General features: G+C 35.8%; 1 protein-coding gene across 10 annotated transcripts in view; it reads left to right on the top strand.

Annotated features, from left to right (window-relative positions):
* FRS2 (fibroblast growth factor receptor substrate 2) overlaps window positions 1–19,998 on the top strand; it is a 178,072-nt gene that overhangs the window by 78,908 nt on the left and 79,166 nt on the right. For 8 of the 10 annotated variants that reach the window (XM_077111389.1, XM_077111388.1, XM_077111393.1 and 5 more), the window contains 2 exons: window positions 11,958–12,050; window positions 13,426–13,468. The exons of 1 other annotated variant lie outside the window; for it this stretch is intronic. The gene's annotated coding sequence lies outside the window, so the exon portion shown is untranslated. Of the gene's footprint in view, window positions 1–1,416; window positions 5,504–11,957; window positions 12,051–13,425; window positions 13,469–19,998 lie in introns of those variants that run through there. One more of the 10 variants, XM_077111397.1, reaches the window with a different exon arrangement.

The raw sequence follows: 19,998 nt of genomic DNA on the forward strand, positions 1-19,998 counted from the left end.
GATTGTTTCTTTCTTGCAGCTTTCAGAGTTTTCTGCTTCTCTTCAACATTTGGCAGACTGATTAGTATGTGTCGTGGGGAAGTCCTATTTGGATTTATTCTTTTTGGAGTTCGTTGGGCTTCTTTGACTTGTTTATTTATGTCCTTTATGAGGGTTGGGAAGTTTTCCCCCATTATATCCTCAACTACTCTTCTTTGTCCTTTACTCCTCTCTTCTCCTGAAATACCAATGATTCTTATATTTGTGCACTTTGTTTTATCTATCCTTTCCCTGAGATTCAATTCCATTTTTTTCCATCTCTTTTGCCATTTGCTGTTTTGAGTGTTTGAATTAGTTATCCTGTCCTTTATATTGTTTATTCTTTCTTCCTCCTCTTCAAATCTGCTGTTGTGTGCCTCAAGTATGTTTTTTGTTGGGTCAACAGATTCTTTAATCTCTGTGATATCTGCTATTTATTCTTTCAAATTCCTCTTTATACGCTTCTACTGTCTTCTTCTTGTTCTCCCTTCTGTCATTAGCCATCACATTTATTTTATTAAGTAGAGTTATGCGAACATCTTTGATTAGCTGTTCCAACATCTGTGTCTCCTCTGGTGTTTTAATTTGGTCATTAGGCAGGGCTATATCTGTCTGCACTGTGATATGCTTAGTGGTCTGTTCTTTCGTCACATGTAAATATCTTGATTGATTTACTTTGGGAGTTGATTTCATTTCCTTTAGTAGTGTAAAGCTTTGGGTTTGCAGGCTGGTCATGTAGCAGGGTGCAGGGTAGGGGCTGAGGCACAACAGTGCAGTTATGTGTTGCAGCATAGGTATAGGTGTACGTTGTAGATGTTACGCTGGTGTTTGTGGACATGGGTGTCCAGCAGCCACGGATGATGTAGCTGTGTGGGTGCAGAGGTCTGGGGCTGTAACCCTGGTGTGCACTGGTCTAGGGCGTGTGGCCCTTTGTGCACATGCGCAGAGCTATGGCAGTGGGTTGGCATTATGCCTTTGTGGGCTGGGCGCAGATGTGACCCAGCTGCTCAGGTCATTGGTTTCTCAGAGCTGGAAAGTGGACTGAGGGCTGTGTGCATGCATGGCTCTAGGACTGCTATAAATTGATGTTCCCAGAGGTGAAGGATGTGATTGGGGATTGAGCGCATTCGCGGGTCTAGGAGTGCTGTAATAAACTGATGTGCAGATCTCAGGGGGATGTGGGCGAGTGAGGCTGTGTGACACTGTGGGTGGGTGGTGGGTGTAGCCTGGGTATGGAGGTATGCACCCACAGCGTTTATGCTCTGGTGACAGCCTATAGGGATCAAGGAGTGGGAGGTAGTGCTCTGGAGGGGTGCAGGAAAGGTGGGTTGGGCTGCATTTGGGGTGGGGGTGAGGAGTAGGCACACATGGTGGGGGTTGGTGGGGTAGGGGCGCTTGGAGCGCAGGAAGTGTGGGCCGGTGATGGTGTTCAGGTGCATAGGGCATAGGGTAAGTCACGGGTCACAGGGCTGCGCTGGTGAGGGTAGTGCATTCAAGGAACACGGTTTGGCTTACTTCCTAGTCCCCGTCTCCCTGTCCATGCACTCTTGTGGGCTCCACGCTTCTGCATTAGTCTCTGGTCCTCTGCCTCTCAGTTCTTCAGCCTCTGCAACCAGGGCCATCCTGTGTGGTACAGTAGGCTCTCCCAGGTCAGCTGCACTCCTGAATTCGCTATCTCAGTTGCCCTCCAGTCCCTTCTCTAACTTTTCCTTGGAGCAGGGCTGAACGTGATCTACCCCATTCAGCCACCTTCCCAGAACTCCCCATCCCATGCTCCCCTTAACTTCTTGCCTAAAGCAAATTTGAAAGAATGGGGCAAATTTGTTAAATAAGCAGTCTTGATTTGTATGTTATGCATATAGGGCAGATATGACATTTGTGACTAATAATTTTATTCCAGTTTATTGCAGATTATAATAGTGAAAAAAAGAAAGACTGAGATTTTGAATATGGGATCTGCCCCTTTCTGGTTTGCAGGAGTTATTTAACTACTTTGCTTCGTTAATATCTTTCTGGTAGGGGAGTTCTGAGAAGTTAGTCAGCTAAGGCAAGTAAATTCCTGGCACACAGAAGTTGCTTATAAATATCAGTAATCTTCTTACAAGTGGTTGAACTGCTATAGTATGGTTTCCAGACGAATTAGGGGTATTTCTACACAAAAATATGTATGGGCTCTCTCCTTCCCCAAACAAAGCAGATTTTAACATTAAATTTCATCATCTAACACTTGAACTCTTGCTTATTGTTTTCATTGTACTCTTGGTTTATTTTTATACCTAAAGTTTGATAGGCATATAACAAGTACTTTGTGAACCTTAAACTAAATGAAAATAAATTGTTCAGATGAAAGGTATGTGGATACGTCAGTTTTGGGGCAATTCTAGAGAACTCTTGCCAAAACTGGTATCTTTGTTTTGGTCTTTGAGAACTGTTAAATTTAATCACTGAGTCATATTTGCTGTGTTCTCTATCCTCTGGCTATCTCTCTTAAGACACTGAAGCTTGACAGCCACAGGATTTTTAAAAGATAGAGTAGGCCTTACCCCAGGGGGAGCTTATTTATTTAAAGTAAAATAATAAAGTTCAAACATGTATACTGTGTCAGAACTAGTATAGTCATGTTAGAGTTAGTTCTTTTGATCCTTTCTGATGGTCATAGTATCTAAAGTTAACATAAATTTTTTTTAATTTTATATTTTTTAAACATAACATACAAACGCGAACATTCTTAACATATGAGCATTTCATTCTTGGTATATAAGCAGTAACTCACAATGTCATCACATAGTTGTATATTCATAACCATGATAATTTCTTTGAACATTTGCATCAATTCAGAAAAAGTAAAAAACTCATACATACCATACCCCTTTTCTCCCTCTCCTTGACTGCTAGTATTTCCATCTACCCAATATATTTTAACCTCTGTTTCCCCTATTTTTTCTATACCCTTTACCACTCACTAGCATTTCTATCTATTAAATTTATTTTAACGTTTGTTCCCCCTATTATTTATTTATTTGTAATCCATATGTTTTACTCATCTGTCCATACCATAGGTAAAAGGAGCATCAGACACAAGCTTTTCACAATTACAGAGTCACATTTTGAAAGCTATATCATTATACTATCATTTTCAAGAAACATGGCTACTGGAACACAGCTGTACATTTTCAGGCACTTCCCTCCAAACTCTCCAGTAAAAAGGAGATATCTATATAATGCATAAGAATAACCTCCAGGATAACCTCTCAACTCTGTTTGAAATATCTCAGCCATTGATACTTTATTTTGTCTCATTTTTTTTTCTTCTTCCTTTTTGGTCAAGAAGGTTTTCTCAATCCCTTAATGCTGAGTCCCAGCTCATTCTAGGGTTTCTGTCTCATGTTGCCAGGAAGGTTTACACTCCTGGGAGTCATATCCCACGTAGAGAGGGGGAAGGCAATGGGTTTGCTTGTTTTGGGTGAGAGAGAGAGTCCACATATGAGCAACAAAAGAGGTTCTCTGGGGGGTGACTCTCAGGCCTAATTTTAAGTAGGCTTAGCCTATCCTTTGTGGGGATAAGTTACATATGAACAAACCCCAAAGTTGAGGGCTCAGCCTGTTGCTTTGATTGTTCCTACTGCTTGTGACAGTATCAAGAATTCTTCACATGGGGAAGTTGAATTTTCCTCCTTTTTCACCATTCCCCCAAGGGGACTTTGCAAATACTTTTTATTCACTGTTCAAATCACTCTAGGATTTATCGGGTCATCACTCTGGACAAATCTACAAAATCTCATGCCCTATTCAAGGTTCCATGTGCTTATGGTGTTCAATTAAACTGTCCATATAAGTTGTATTTGGAAATCCATTGGTCAATATAAATTTGGTACCAAATATTTTTTGCTTTAGTCTCACACGTAAGTTAAAGTTTTAAAATAATCTAAAGGTAACATATAAATTTAAAGTACTTAAATGTTTTCTGAAATTAGTTGGAATTTTAGGAAACAGAACTCCTTAAATGAATGGTAGGAAAGGGAATGCCATTTATTTTGCTAGTTGTTTTTTTAATGGGACTCATTTAATGCTAATCTTCCACCACTTCTTTGTAGATTTATGGTCTAAAAACAAAGCAGCCACTGTGGTAGCTATGCCTTCATTAATTCTTTGAAGTTGGGACCAGAAAAATCTTTTAAAATGTTATAGCTTTAAGGATCTGAAAATTGATGCCACTTGTGTTTTAAATTAGTATCTTCTCCAAAATTTATTTATCTTGTTTCTCCTTACATATTCTCTGCTAGATGAGGAAAACTGAGGCAGATATTGCAGGTTTGCCTGGGGTACCAGGACAGATCTCTTTGATGAGGTGACTTGTTCAAAAAAAAAAGTCCTAAAAGAAATGGAGGAAGAATAAGCTAGTAAGTGATGCTCAGGCAAGGGAAAAAACGAATCTAGGGGCCCTTGAAGTAGAAACATGCCTGATGTGTTTACGTAAAGGAAAGAGGCTGATATGGCTAGAGTGCAATGCTGAGTACTTCTGAACATGTCTGGTTGACCCATTATGAAATTCCTTATAAACCTTTCACTTAATGGTTTTAGCAACCATTGATCATTTTTCAAGTAGTTTTTATTGTGGTAACATATATACAACACCAAATTTCCCATTTTAACCACTTTCATGTGTACATTTGCAATATTGTGCTACCAACACCTCCATCCATTAACAAAACTTTTTTTATCCCCCTAATAAAATCTCTGTACCTATTAATCATAACTCCCCATTCCCATACATTCTTGGCCCTGATAACCTGTAATCCACTATCTTAAGTATTTGCTTATTCTAGGTATTTCATATAAATGAAATCATACAATATTTGTCCTTTTGTGTTTGGCTTATTTCATTCAATATGATGTCTTCATGGTTCAGCCATATTGTAACATGTATCAGGACTCCATTCTTTTTATGGCTGAATTATACTCCATTTTATGGATACACCACAATTTTGTTTATTCCTTCATCTTCGGTGGACACTTGGATTGCTTTCACCTTTTGGCTATTGTGAATAATATGAACATCAGTGTGCAAATAAATATCTGTTTGCATTGATCATTTTTTAGATCCATTATTTCATTAGGAGTTGCAGAATGGTGACTTTTTAATTTTCTCATTCCTTCTACAATAATAGTTGAAATTATAAAGAATACTTTTCCTTTATTAACTTTTTGGTGTCTCTAAGGTACCATTTATGAAAGAAATGCAAGATAAATATTTCATTCTTTCCCTTCATTTATCAGTTTGCTGAATCTTATGTTCTTTTAGCTTGGGTTCTCTAGAGAAATAGAATCAGCAGAAGATACCTGTAAACGTGAAATTTATAGAATTGTCTCTTGCAACTGTAGGAATGTAAGAGTTCAAGATCTGTAGGGCAGACCACAAGCTGGCAGATCCAATGAAGGTCCTCAGCGAACTCTCAGGAGAGGCTGGCTGGCTGAAACAGGAAGAGTGAGTTGAATGTAGAAGCTGGAGGGGTCTTTGATGTTTACTGACCTGATTGGAAATAAATGTGTAGGAAATGAATGTGTGCAAATGTGTGCACATGGATATTTGCGTGACTAGAGGGGCAAACTAGACAAGAGATTGCTAGTTGCCCCTACAGAGCTCTTGTCTTTTTCCTTATATTAGAAGTCTTTAGCTAGGCACATAGTTACTCAGAAAGACAATACATTTGCCAACTTTCTCTTAGCTAGATTACCCATATGATCAAATCCTGGGTAATGAGATGTGAATGGAAGTGATGCTTTTAACTTCTGAGTTACATTCTTAAAGGGTGAGGCATGACCACCTTCCTCTTTTTCTCTTCCCTGCTGGTTGAAATGTGGTATGGTTGAGCCATCTGGGACCATGCAAACCAAAAGAACCCCATAGGGACAGTGAAGCAGTAAGACAGAAGGAGCTTGGACCCTTACATTGTGGAGTGCTATGCCAGACTTTATGTGAAAAGAAGTGACCTTTCTCATGTATAGCTCAGCTTCAGCAGTTCTCATTTCATGATTTGTCCTATTTCAGCTTTATTCAAACCAGTCCCCTTCCCTTCACTGGATTTTCTAAAGCAAATCTCAAATATATTGCCATGGTGAGGTTCATGTGTCAACTTAGCCGGGTGGTGGTACCCAGTTGTTTGGTTGGGCAAGCGCTGGCCTGTCTGTTGCTATGAGGACGTTTCAAGCACTTGAATCATGATCATGTTGGCTGCATCCACAGCTGATTGCTAATGGGGAGTGTCTTCTGCAATGAGTGATGCTTAATCTAATCATTTGTAGTAACAATGAGACTGCTGATTGTAGTTTAAGATTTTTTAAGGATCCTTTATTGACCTTTGGATAGATCTTTGGATAACGCCAAAGATATGGTGTTAAAATATTGTCTTTTAAAAGAGCTTTGTAATAATTTGTATGGCTGTGCTTGCAACTTGATGTGTGTAGTCTGGTTCAATTGTTTCCATTTGTCTTTTATTTTTATTTTTTTTCATTTTGAAATAATTTTGTATTTTAAATGATCCTAAACACATCTTCTGTGAAAAAGTTATGAAACAAGATAGTTATGAGAAGTCTGTTCCATCCCTGTCCCTTCTACCTGGCTTTCTCTTTTCTCCACAAATAACCATTTAAAACTGTTCTTTGTTTATCCTTCTATTGCTTCTTTTTGAAAGGAAAAAAAACAAATCTTAATTTTTATTTTCATTTCCCCTAGTTTACAAAAGGACTAATATTTTTGGAGTAGTATTTAGCTATAGAACGGGAAATGAGGAGCTACTGGGTTGTTATTTTGAGACCTAACACAATAGTGACTTTCACTCTTTATGAAAGATTTTGTCTTTTATTCCTAGCTGCTTCCCCAGGCAAACACATCAGAGAACATACATATGTACAACAGAGAAAGTCCTGACCCTCACCAGCCACATTGCCATGATGAACATCTTTTACAGACACGTTCTTGACATTGAAGCCCATGTTGTCCCTGGAAAGAGCTTCACTCAAAGCTTCATGGTGCATGTCAACAGACTTCACTTCAGTTGTAGCATTGACTGGAGCAAAGATGACCACTATGCCCAGTTTGAGAAACCAATCTCCACTTGGCTTACAGGCACAGTAGCAATGCCATCAATTTTGTAGACATCCTGAAGAGGCATACACAAGGGCTTGTCAGTTGCATGAGTAGGTAGCAGGATGCAATCCAGAGCTTCAAGCAGCATGACTCCACTGGCATTGCCATCCTTAAGGTAACTTTCTATCCCTTGAACCAAGGCATATTAGCATTCGGCTCTAGCATGTTGTCACCACTCCAGGTAGAATTGGCACAAATGCTTCTCTGTCAGGGTTGTAGCCAATTTTCTTAAAGTAGGTGCTGACTTACTTAACAATATCTTCATCTCTCTTCTGACTGTAGGGTGGTTCAGTGAAATCCATTTTGTTAACATCACTTATTAGTTGTTTCACACCCAGTGTGTAAGCCAGAAGGGCATGCTCTGGTCTGCCCATTCTTGGATATACTAGCTTCGAATTCACCAAACCAACAACAATGATTAGGAACGCGCAGTCAGCCTGAGATGTGCCTGTAATTATATTTTTAAGAAAGTCTCTGTATCCTGGGGCATCAACGATGGTCACCTAATACTTGCTGGTCTCAAATTTCCACAGGGAAATATCAGTGGTGATACCATGCTCACATTCAGCTTGTAGTTTATCCAAGACCCAGGCATACTTGAAGAACCCCTTTCCCATCTCAGCAGCCTCCTTCTCAAAATTTTCAATGGTTCTTTTCTCAATTCTACCACATTTATAGATGCGATGGCCAGTCATGGCGGACTTGCCCAAATCTATGTGTCCAAAGACATGAGTCTTTTCTTTTTGCATTTTGGCTTAAGATATGGTGATGGTTTTCATGCCACCTGTGTTCTGGCAGCAAACCCGTTGTGAAAAAACATCTGTAACGTTTTGTTAAGACTTTCACTTTTACTCTTATTCGAAATGGGAAACCACTGGAGGGTTTTAAGCAGAGGAGTGTTGTGAGTCCAACATTTTAAAAGGATTATTTTAGTTATTTGTGGAGAATTGATTGTGGGGTGGGAGGTATCAGGTAACAGGTAGAAGGAGGCAATCACTTTGGGGATTATTGCAGTAATTCAGGCTCACACTAGGAAGCTTAGTGGCATGGAGATGGTGAGAGGTGGTCAGTTTCTGGATGTATTTTGAAGGTAGAACCAGTGGGACTTGCTGACATATTAGATATGGAAAGAGAGAAGAAGGGAGGGGAGGATCATGAATGACTCTTGGTTTGAAGATTTCTTTTTAAACATTCATTGTTTAAAGCTTTATTTGTTAAAATCAAAGTTATTGATTTTGTATTCAGTTGTTAGAAATTGGGTACAATTGTATCTGCTTTGTATGCATTTGGTTTAACTGCCCATGAGTAGAATTAGAATTGCCATAGATGAGGAGTTATTTGCTTAAGGGATATATATCTTACATATCTTTTCTTTTAACAGTTTTATTCATATACCATACCGTCCACCCAAAAATGTACAGTTATGGCTCTTGGTAAAATCACAGAGCTAGGAAATTTTTCACCACAATAAATTTGAGAATATTGTCATTGCTCTGGAAAAAAAATCCCATGCTCCTTATAGCCCTCTATTATTGACGCTCAGCTTTAGTATAGTTGAATTTATTACAATGTTATGGTTAACTATAGTCCTTAGTTCATATTAGTTGTATTTTTCCCATGTCACCCAATTATTATTAGCACCTTTTTATAGTGATGTACATTTGTTAAAATTCAGTTAAGAATATTCTTATGTTTGTACAAATAAAAAAGTCATTGCCCAGAACAGTTTTCACTATGTTTTATAACCTCTAGCTTTCCTTCCAGTGACATACAAGACCCTAGACTTTCCTTGCAACCATACTCATATTCAGCGCTATTAATTAAATTTACAATATAGTGCACCGTCACCTCTATCCATTTCCAAACATTTACAGTCAACCTTATTAAAAATTCTGTACACCTTAAGCATCAGCTTCCTATTCTCTGCCCTCTTTCTATCTCCTGGTAACCTATAATCCAAATTTTAAGTCCCAGAGTTTGCTATTATAATTAGTTCATATTAGTGAGACAATACAATATTTGTCCTTTTGTGTCTGGCTTATTTTGCTCAACCTAATGTCCACAGGGTTCATCCATGTTGTTCCATGCATCAGGGCTTCTATCTTGTATATCTTTTCTCATCATAGTTTTGACTATTTCTTTTAAATTAATTTTTATTTCTTAGGTTGCTGCTTAAGAGGTACCACTAACTGATGCAGACAAAAGCAGTGACTATTTTATAAATCAGTATTCTATTTATAATTCTTTTCTTCAGGCAATTTCTTAAAGCTTAAGTGTGATCTCTGCTTTCATTAGAGATTTTAGGATTTGAAATGTTACTTCCTCAGTGTCTCTGCCATTATATGGTAGTATGTGTGGAATTGGAATTATGGAACATTTGTGAAATTAAGGTTTACTCAGCAGTGATTTTAACAAAGGTAAGCCTACTTGCTGAGCCCCCAGTCTTGGAGTTTGTTCATATGAAACTTAACCCCACAAAGGATAGGTCAAGCCTACTTAAAATTGGACCTAAGAGTCACCCCCAAGAGAACCTCTTTTGTTGCTCAGATGTAGCCTCTCTCTCCAGCCAACACAACAAGCAAGCTTGCCACCCTCCCCCTGTCTACGTGGGACATGACTCCCAGGGTATGGACCTTCCTGGCAACATGAGACAGAAATCCTACAATGAACTGAGACTCAAGGGATTGAGAAAACCTTCTCGACCAAAAGGGGGAAGAGGGAAATGAGACAAAGTGTCAATGGCTGAGAGATTCCAAACAGAGTCCTGAGGTTATCCTGGAGGTTATTCTTACATATTAAGTAGGTATCACCTTGTTATCCAAGATGTAATAGAGAGGCTGGAGGGAACTGCCTGAGAATGTAGAGCTGTGTTCCAGTAGCCATGTTTCTTGATGATGATTGTATAATGATATAGCTTTCACAATGTGACTGTGTGATTGTGAAAACCTTGTGTCTGATGCTCCTTTTATCTACCTTGTCAACAGATGAGTAGAACATATGAAATAAAAATAAATAATAGGGGGAACGAATGTTAAAATAAATTTAGTTTGAAATGCTAGTGATCAGTGAAAGGGAGGGGTAAGGGTTGTGGTATGTATAATTTTTTTTTTTCTGTTTTCATTTTATTTTTCTGTTTTTTTATTTCTTTTTCTGAATTGATGCAAATGTTCTAAGAAATGATCATGATGGTGAATATGCAACTATGTTATGATATTGTAAATTACTGATTATATATGTAGAACAGAATGATCATATGTTAAGAATGTGTTACTTATAATTTTTTTAATTTAAAAATTAATAAAAAAGTTTTAAAAAAAGGTGAGCCTACTTGAAATCATTAACCTCATATTATTAAAAAGAAACCAAAAATTAATGAGTTTGTGAATTATTTTTGATAGTATTGGCATCAATTTGGCTTTAGGCTTTAGATGTTTCACTTATCACTGTTAGCTTTCTGAACTAGAAGAGAATTTTTAAAATTACCTGGGGCATCCTTATTTCACCCCTTTTCTTCCCTCTCTGTTCCCATTTTCTTAAACACCAACCTATTTGCTCTGTAGATAGTATCCTGGAGTTTTGTCTTTCATTCGTAGGTTGATAAACTGTGCATATATACTTTTATCACATAAAATGTAACCGTTTCTGAATATTGAGAATACTTTCACAAGGAAGGAATATCTAATACGTCGCTCTTTGGTTGACACTTGGCTCACATGAAACTGTTTGGTGCTGTAGATAGCCAATCCATGTTCACTTGCTTACAGCCTTGAGTATAAACTCAGCTTTTTCATTGTTATTTGCCAATATTTTTTGTAGGTGGGTTTTCCAATTTGAATTTTCTAGTATGTATATATACAAAGTATGGCACACAGTTTAAAGTGGCACTCTGAATGGATTCCAGAGTAGATTTACTTTGTATTAGTGGTCACTTTGTGGAACAGATAACTGCATAAAAGGACTTGTTGGGAGAAGTGGCTCTCTTTTAGAGTTCATGTGATACTTATCATAGAAGTCATCCAGAACAGGCAGAAAAGGGGCACCAAACTGTGTTTTTCGTATGACATACATTCACGTGGTTGTGTGAAGAAGAAGGGATTTCTGTCTGTCTGAAGACTTCTATTTTCTCAATAAAATATGAGACAAGAGTATCAGCTGAGGAGTAAGGAAGCTACAAGAACTGGAGGTTTGGGGAAGAAGGAGATAAAAGAGAAAATTGTCTTGAGCTGGAGAAATGAAGTAAGATTGCCAGATAGTGTTATAACACATGTTGAAGGCCTGTATGAAATTTGTGATCCTGATTGTAAAGAACCAGGTATTCTATTTGTGTGGTTTTTCTTCAGCATTGCCAATTTTCTCTATTTTTGTCTCCTTAATCACCAGATATCATTGATTACTATAATTAGGAAAATCAATGAATTAATTTATTGTGTTCAAAGTATGTGAATTTAGGCTCTTCTATCTTCCTTTTTTCTTTTTTCCTTTGTATACTTTTTATTTCTCTAGTCTATGAATGGAATGCTTAGAAATTGCAAAGTCTCACTGGGGGAAAGGCATTGGAGGCTGTAGAATTTTATATCCAGTACATGTAACATGCTGTATAATTCTGGTCCTGTGGGACAATAGCCTGTATTTCACTCCACACTTAGCTCCATTAATAAATTTTTTATTAGAATTTTAATCAAGAACTGTTTTGATATCTCTCTCTGGTCACTAAAATTTAGGTAATTTTCCTTTAATTTTTTTTAATTATAACATTATTGTAACATTCTTAATAACTGCATCTTTATTTCAGAAATGACCATTAAGTAGATGCCCATTTGTAAAAGAGATGAAACAGTCAGCTTGTCATAAAGAAAGATGCAGCTGAAGCTTTTCAATCAGATTGGTAAGCGTGGCCAAGTCTTATTTATTGTACTTTATAGTTATTTTATCTATTTCGAAAAACATTTTAAAATAAAAAATAGAATGAATGTTAAAGAAAAAAAATGTCAGCTTGTATATCAGTGTTTTTTTATTCTTTTTTTATTTATTAATTTAAAAAATTAACAACAAACAGACAAAAATATTAACATGTCATTCCATTCTACATACACAATCAGCAATTCTCAATATCATCACACAGTTGCATATTCATCATTTCTTAGACTAACATTTGCATCGATTCAGAAAAAGAAAGAAAAAGACAACAGAAAAAGAAATAAAACGATAACAGAAAAAAATGATTATACATACCATACCCCTTACCCCTCGCTTTCATTTATCACTAGCATTTCAAACTAAATTTATTTTAACATTTGTTCCCCCTATTATTTATTTTTATTCCATATGTTCTACTCATCTGTTGATATGGTAGGTAAAAGGAGCATCAGATACAAGGTGTATATCTGTTTTTACTTTGGCTTATAGTACAGATTTTACTATATAGCTTTAGAAAATGCATGTCTGTGCTGTATCTTTTTAAGAATCATAAAGGTAATATAGAATTTTGAGGAAATAAATGAAAAAGAGCCGTTATATTACCATTATCCAAATACAGCTACTAATAATTTTTTGATATTTGTTTTTCAGTCTTTTCTCCACACATTTAAAAAAACATCATTTCGATTATAGTGTTTTAAAGAATATGTGTCTTACATATCTTTTCAAATTAGATTTGTTTCAGATGTTTGCCTGTGGGACTAAAAGTGTGCGTTTCAGTACAGGGTTTTTTTTTGAGGGGGGGGTTATGAATTCTGGAATTAGACAGTGGTGGTGATTTCACAACTTTGTGAATATACTGAAAGCTATTTACTTTTGTACACTGAAAGAGTAAATGTTATGACATGTAAATTATACCTAAGAAAAAAAGCACCCATCAGAATATCAGATCTTAGACAAGTTGAATATTGGTGTTTTAGAAGATGAAAATGTACCAAACATTATTGTGTACCTAGCAAAACTGACTTGATCAGTTAGTAAAATAATATGCAGTTTATAATAATAAACAATAAATTTTATGTATTTTTATAAAATAATAAATTGCTTTTATTATTTGATACTTAATCTCTTAAATGTTGGTACTATCAAATGTCAGTATTCTGAATGTACTATGTTCGCATTTTGATTTAAAAAATATTCTTATACTTAAATTTGTGTGGTAACATTTTCCTCCCTTATAAAAATGCAGGATTTCAGTGAGAATGTAATAGGTCTTTTCATTTGCCAAGAGACTTGCTGTTTTAAAAATAGCATTTCAACTTTCCTATCTGAATTTCTTTTAGGAACAAAATTACATCTGTTTTTATCAGAAGAGAATTCCACAAGGTAAGAAATTGTTAATATAGTAATAAAACAAGTATAGTTGATTACAGGCCTCATTGTTCCTTTTTTTTTTTTCTCGTTCCTTTTTTTTTTATTATCCTTTTCCTCATATTTATAACTATTCTTGATTATTATAAGATTCTCATGGATTTGTTAGCTGCTCTTTTACTATCTCAAAATTTGATAGCAAAACACCTCTTGTCTTGTTAGAGGTTAGGATTAAAATGGTATGATAAAATTTAGCTTTTTAAACTCATGTACTTCTTCTAATGGTCAGTTTATTCCCCACATCCTTAAGAATAGGTTTATCCATATAAGGAAAAAGTTATTTCATTGAGGCTTATTCATCGTTTACTTAGTGGACATTATATAATTAACTTTGCAGAGTAGAAGGGTCATAAAACTCTTTGAGGCTTTAGATTAAAAGATATTGTTTAGGTATGTTTCTAAAACCTATGGAAAAAATATGTAACTCATATTTAGTTTCAAAGGTAGAATGTTTTCTACAAGATACATAATAAAGATTGAGTAACATTTAATGTTCTTTAAAAATTACGGAATGATCACCTTTACAATGGATTTCAAATCATCATTGATTTGCATTTTTATACTCTTTAGACTTCTGAAGGATGAATTGTTGAAGTAAGTGGATATTAAAAAGTCCCCTTTTTTGTGTGTTACATTATGCCCAGAATGTAAAACAAATTACTTGGCAGCCTTATGAAGGTACTTTGTAGTTAAATCTTCTCAGGAACTTTTTGCTACTGATAGTAGTGATTGCTGAAGATTAATTGAATCTGGCAACTCAACATGATGTTTGTATGCAGTAGCTCGTTCAGATGAATAGCTCTGTTTTTTCATTTATTCTTTTTTCAATACTTTATATCCTAGGATGAGCATACATCTCAAACACATCTTTTTTTACCTGTTTTTTGAAACAGCTATAGATTTGGTTAAGTTTTTATCGTGGTCACTGAGAACAAAGTGTGAAAAAGGACTCACTAGCCAAGGAGGAGAAGGAAAAAGCGTATGACCAATATTTTACCATTCCAAATTTCTTGTGAAACTCTTTTTTCTCTATTTTTTAATTCTTTTAATTCCAAGGGGTTAGGGAGGAGGTGAAGTCCTGAAACCTGTATGGAACACCGTCTGGTCTTCCAGAGCACTCCTCAAAGGCAGTGAGGCAGAACTTCAGGAGAAATCTAGATCCTTCTTTTCCTGGACCATGTGATTAAAGAAAAAACAGAAACTTCAAAAGATCCATGTCCCTGTGAATTTCATCTGTTTTTTGGTTTTTGGCAAATGAAATTAGTCTTTTACATTAATACAAATTATTAAAGGTAATGAAGGGCCATAGTCTTCAGTACTCTGAGGGCTCCCCTATATGTTTCAGTAAATATTTATTTTTATCCATACCCAGATGCTTTCATAATTTTTAAATTTTTAAAGTAGAAAATATCAAGGAAAGCTTATTTCCATTTATTTGGTATTATCCTGATACATAGTTAAAGGTATTAAAAGGATGACAACCTTTAAAAATTCAATTTGGAGGCAACTTTATTATGAAAAAAGATGACTGACATAGCCGTTTTACTCAGTAGAGGAATATTAAATTAATGATTTTCCTCAGTTTGTGTCATGACCATCATTGTTGATCCATTAAAAGTCCCTTCTTTCTTTCTTTTTTTTTTTTTTTACATGGGCAGGCACCGGGAAGCGAATCTTTTCATTTTTATTCATATAGTCTAATGAGCTCATTCTTTTCTATATTTGTAGTTCTTTAACTTGCTCTTTTTACTTAACTGCCATATTTCATCAGTTCTACTTTGAGCCACATGAATAGGTCACATCTGCCATTTGTTGCTTAGACTTTCATTATTCCTTGGCATTTGCCAGTTTCTCCTGCCTTCACTTGCAAGGCTCATCTTGTGAATGGAACTCCTTTTGCCCATTTCTCAGAAGCATGTAATCAAATTTCAGCTGTTTGTGACTGTCTTTCCCTCTTTTTTTTTTTTAATTTTGGTATTATTTATTTGTTAATTGCATTTATATCACAGTTTACTTTCCCCCCCTTTTTGAGAAATAACATAAATACAAAAATTAATAAATCTCAAAGCACATTATAATAATTAGTTGTAGGACAGATTTCAGAGTTTGGTATGGGTTACAGTTTCACAATTTTAGATTTTTACTTCTAGCTGCTCTAAGGTACTGGAGACTAAAAGAAATATCAATATAATGATTCAGCAGTCATACTCATTTGTTAAACCCTACTTCATTTTCTTTTATGTCCTGTCCCCATAAAAGCAATGATTTACATTTAAGATACATGATATGTATCTTTTTCTTTATATCTTATAAAATGTTTTATTATTTTGTGCACTTGTATTTTAATTTATCTAAAAGGTTTTGTACATTAAATTTTAGTCTAATTCTTGTGTTCCATTGCCGGCTCCATTTTTTCCCTAGAATCTGGCCATGTTGCTGAGTGTCTAATGTAATTTGTTGTTTCTAACTGGTACATTGTATTCCAAGTTGGTAATTATGAAAATGAAAAGGTTATATGTAAAATTCCTTTATAGTTTATAAGGCACACTAACCTGAACATCTAAGAAAAGGCCAGTTATGCTCATTTCACATATTAGAATTGATGTCAAAGAATTTGAGTTAGGTGCTGTGGAAGTTTAGAGGAAGAAATACAAACATTTGTTCAGAAGACTGCCTATCTAAGAGTCTGTTAGAATAGTCAAGAAAAGGATAATTGGGGCCTAACAAAAAAACATGTATTTTTCTTCTACCAACATTATATTAAATGCTTAGGTCTTAGTGCTAACCAACCAAAGTTTAGTAACTGGAAGGTAATACCAGTGATATCAGGGACCTCCTATTATCTATTACTTATTAATGTCTGCGTTGTATTGTTATTGAACTTAATTTTTTAATTACTTCCTTAAGCAGGAACTTCTGTGACTCTCACTGAATCCAATACAGAGTGAAAACTGAATAATTAACACTACAAGTACAGGGTTCTAAATTTGGGATGCAGAAGCACAGTTACACAGTAGTGCAGTATCAGAAGAAGCAATTTCTCTTGGATCCTGTCTCTAAAAATTGTCAGAAAGTGGGAACTTAAGCAGCTCCAAGTCTCTGGTGATGGTGTGCCCTATAGTAGTGAAGAGGAAATAGAGACTCCTGGGACGACTGAGACAGGCCCCCTTGGGCCAGGGAGGGGCTTCCAGGGTTGGGAAGTAGCTAAGGGTGCCTAGCTGGGAGCATTTAGCATGGGAGGAAGGGCTAAGGGACAGTTAGTTTTGGTAGCTAGAAAGAAATTTGAAACCCCATTTAGTAGTGGAATAGAAAGGGGAAGAAAATTCAAATGTCTACTGTAAGTGAAGTCCAGGTTGAGGTAGTTTTTTGAAAGTAGTTATTTATGTATAAACACTTAAGTGTTTGAAAGCTCTTTTGTTGAAAGACCAACAATTTTTGAAGTTAATATTGATTTGGTATTCCATGCATTGTTTAATATGCCCCTTCTCTTTTTTAAAAACAATAATTCTGAGAGTTAAACATCAGATTATCTAAAGTACCTTCCCCCTTTGTAACTTTTGAGTATTTTTGAATAATATTGCACCTTTTTGAGTAATATAGTACTTTTTCCCTTTTTAATTTTTTAGTATATTTGGGTAGTCTTGCATATTACTTTCATTAACATTTGGCATAAATATAACAGATAGTATTTCCATTTTATGAATGAGGAAACCAGTAATAGAATTAGTTTTAGGCTCTTTTTACTATAATCTATACTGCCACTTATCAATTGATATTTTGCTATATGGAGAAAATTTAATTACTAGGACAAGGTTAACTTGAAAGAATTGTTTCTAATTAGGGAGAACCTTATAACCTCAAAAGTTTAAAATACACATATATTAACAAAAATATAAGTAATAAATTATGTAGGTGATAGTCATCCTTAAGATTTACTAAAGCAGCATTTATGTTTGTTCTAGTTTGCTAGCTGCTGGAATGCAATATACCAGAAACAGAATGGTTTTTAAAAGGGGGAATTTAATAAGTTGCTAGTTTACAGTCTAAGGCCGAGAAAATGTCCCAATTAAAGCAAGTCTATAGAAATGTCCAATCAAAGGCATCCATCCAGGGAAAGATACCTTGGTTCAAAAAGGCCGATGAAGTTCAGGGTTTCTCTCTCAGCTGAAAGGGCACATGGCGAACAAGGCGTCATCTGCCAGCTTTCTCTCCTGGCTTCCTGTTTCATGAAGCTCCCCGGGAGGCGTTTTCCTTCTTCATCTCCAAAGGTCACTGGCTTGTGGACTCTGCTTCGTGGTGCTGCATCATTCTCTGCTCTCTTCGAATCGTCTTCATTCTCCAAAATGTTCCTCTTTTATAGGACTCCAGAAACTTATCAAGGCCCACCCAGATAGGTGGAGACATGTTGTCACCTAATCCAGTTTAACAACCACTCTTGATTAAATCATACCTCCAGGGAGATGATCTGATTACAGTTTCAAATATGCAGTATTGAGTAGGAATTATACTGCCTTTATGAAGTGGGATTTTGATTAAAACATGGCTTTTCTAGGAGACATACATCATTTCAAACCAGCACAATGTTGTATTGAAAATTATGTCATAAATATTTCCATTTTAGAATGAACACTAAAAATTATGTTTTTTTGCTTTGTTTTGTTTTTTTATTTTCCTTAAAGGGTGGGTGTTTTATTTTGATGTATGAGCCATTAGAATCTCTCTGTGAGTATGTAGTTTAGTTTGCTAGAATTGCTGAAATGCAATGATGGGTTGGCTTTTATAATATATTTATTAACATGCAAATTTACAGTTTTGAGGCTGTGAAAATGTCCAAGTCAAGGCATCAAAAGGCAGTGATTTTTCCCTGAATACCAGCTACCAGTGATCCTCAAGGCACATGGCAACTTCTGTTCGTTTCTCCCTTTTCTCCCAGGTTTCATTGTTCCAGCTTCTGGCTTCAGTGGCTTCCTCTCTGTTTCTGTGGTTTCTCTCTGTTTTCTGTGTGTTGTTCTCTCTCGGCCTCTCTGGCTTTTCTCTCTCTCTCTCTCGTGCTCGTAGGACTCCAGTAAGGAGGAGACTGGGGCATACCTCAACTGAAATAACCTAATCAAAAGGTCCTACCCACAATATGTCTGCACCCACAGAAATGGATTAGCTTTAAGATTGTGATCTTTTCTGGGGTACATACAGCTTTAGACAATCACAGTATGGGTTGAGCAATTTGATGTTGCATATTTTAGAATAGGATAATCCTCTTCTCCCCAGATTATTCATTTGTTGTATGAAAAATCAGGTAAACTAGTTTATAAACCTGTGTCTTTTATTCTGAAGTTTAATTTGGATTAGTGGTATAAGCACAGATCAAGATTGGTTTTAAATAATCCATTGCTATTGTAGGTCATTCTCGGTCTGAAAGGTCCTCTGATATACTGACCATTTGGTATTCATTGTGAAAGCTTATATTTGAACCAGTGAAAAGATTGTGAGAGATTTCACATGCAGGTGGTAGAATAAAGGAATATAGTAGACTTGTAGTCTATTGAATAGATTGAAGTTATAGGACGTTGTTGTTCAGAAATGTTTTATTTTTCAGAAATGTTAAAAAGACATTGGGAAAAAAAAGACATTGGTTTTATGACTCTGATTTCTTATTGTGTGTATTAAGGTTTCAGATGTTACTTTCAGCTCAATTTAAGTGAAGTTGAATTTTCAAAAATACAGGTTTATAAAATACAATTATTTCAGATACTTTTTTGTTTCATATTCTATTCTTCCTTAGAGTTCCATATGAGCCAATTTGATTTTATTTTTTCAGCCACTTACTTTAGATTTTTCAGAAAAAGAAACATACCACAAAAAACAACCAAGAGTAGGTTGAAACTTAACACAAATTCCTGCCATAGAACAAAAGTGCTGATCAAGTTAAATCAACCCCTGTAATGTGTATTGAAAGGAAAATCTCTCCTCTCTCCCCCAATTTGAAGAACAAGCATTTTCCTTGCCAAGAAGGCTGACTTTAAATGGACCAGCTGTCCATATTAAGAGCATAGGGTTGCTAAGGTGACCATGGCTGTTTGGAGAAGAATGCAGCTGAGAGGGCAAGTTCTTGATGTGTGAGTTGAGGGAAGGAATGTGGTGTGATTGTGCATCATTCCTCCTAATCACATGCTTACAAAATGCAGCATGTAGAAACTACAAATTGAAGTGCTAGAGACTGTGCGTGGCTAAAATGGTTTTGTTTTCATGTGAGCTTATAGTTTAGATTGAAAATATCTACTGTGTATGTATGTGTGTGGGTGTGTTTTGGGTGAAGGGAAGTATGCATTAGTGGTTAAATTGGGAATTAATTTATTTTGTACAATATTTTCATATTGTAGGTGGGAGGAAAGTATTGTCTTGAGATAAATGTTGTCCTTTCAACTCATCTCTTTTAGTCATATATACAGTGTTCAGTAGTTCCCCAAATGAATGTTTTCCCTGTAATT

Source organism: Tamandua tetradactyla, chromosome 7 (genome assembly GCF_023851605.1).
Source record: "Tamandua tetradactyla isolate mTamTet1 chromosome 7, mTamTet1.pri, whole genome shotgun sequence".
Lineage (NCBI taxonomy): Eukaryota > Metazoa > Chordata > Mammalia > Pilosa > Myrmecophagidae > Tamandua > Tamandua tetradactyla.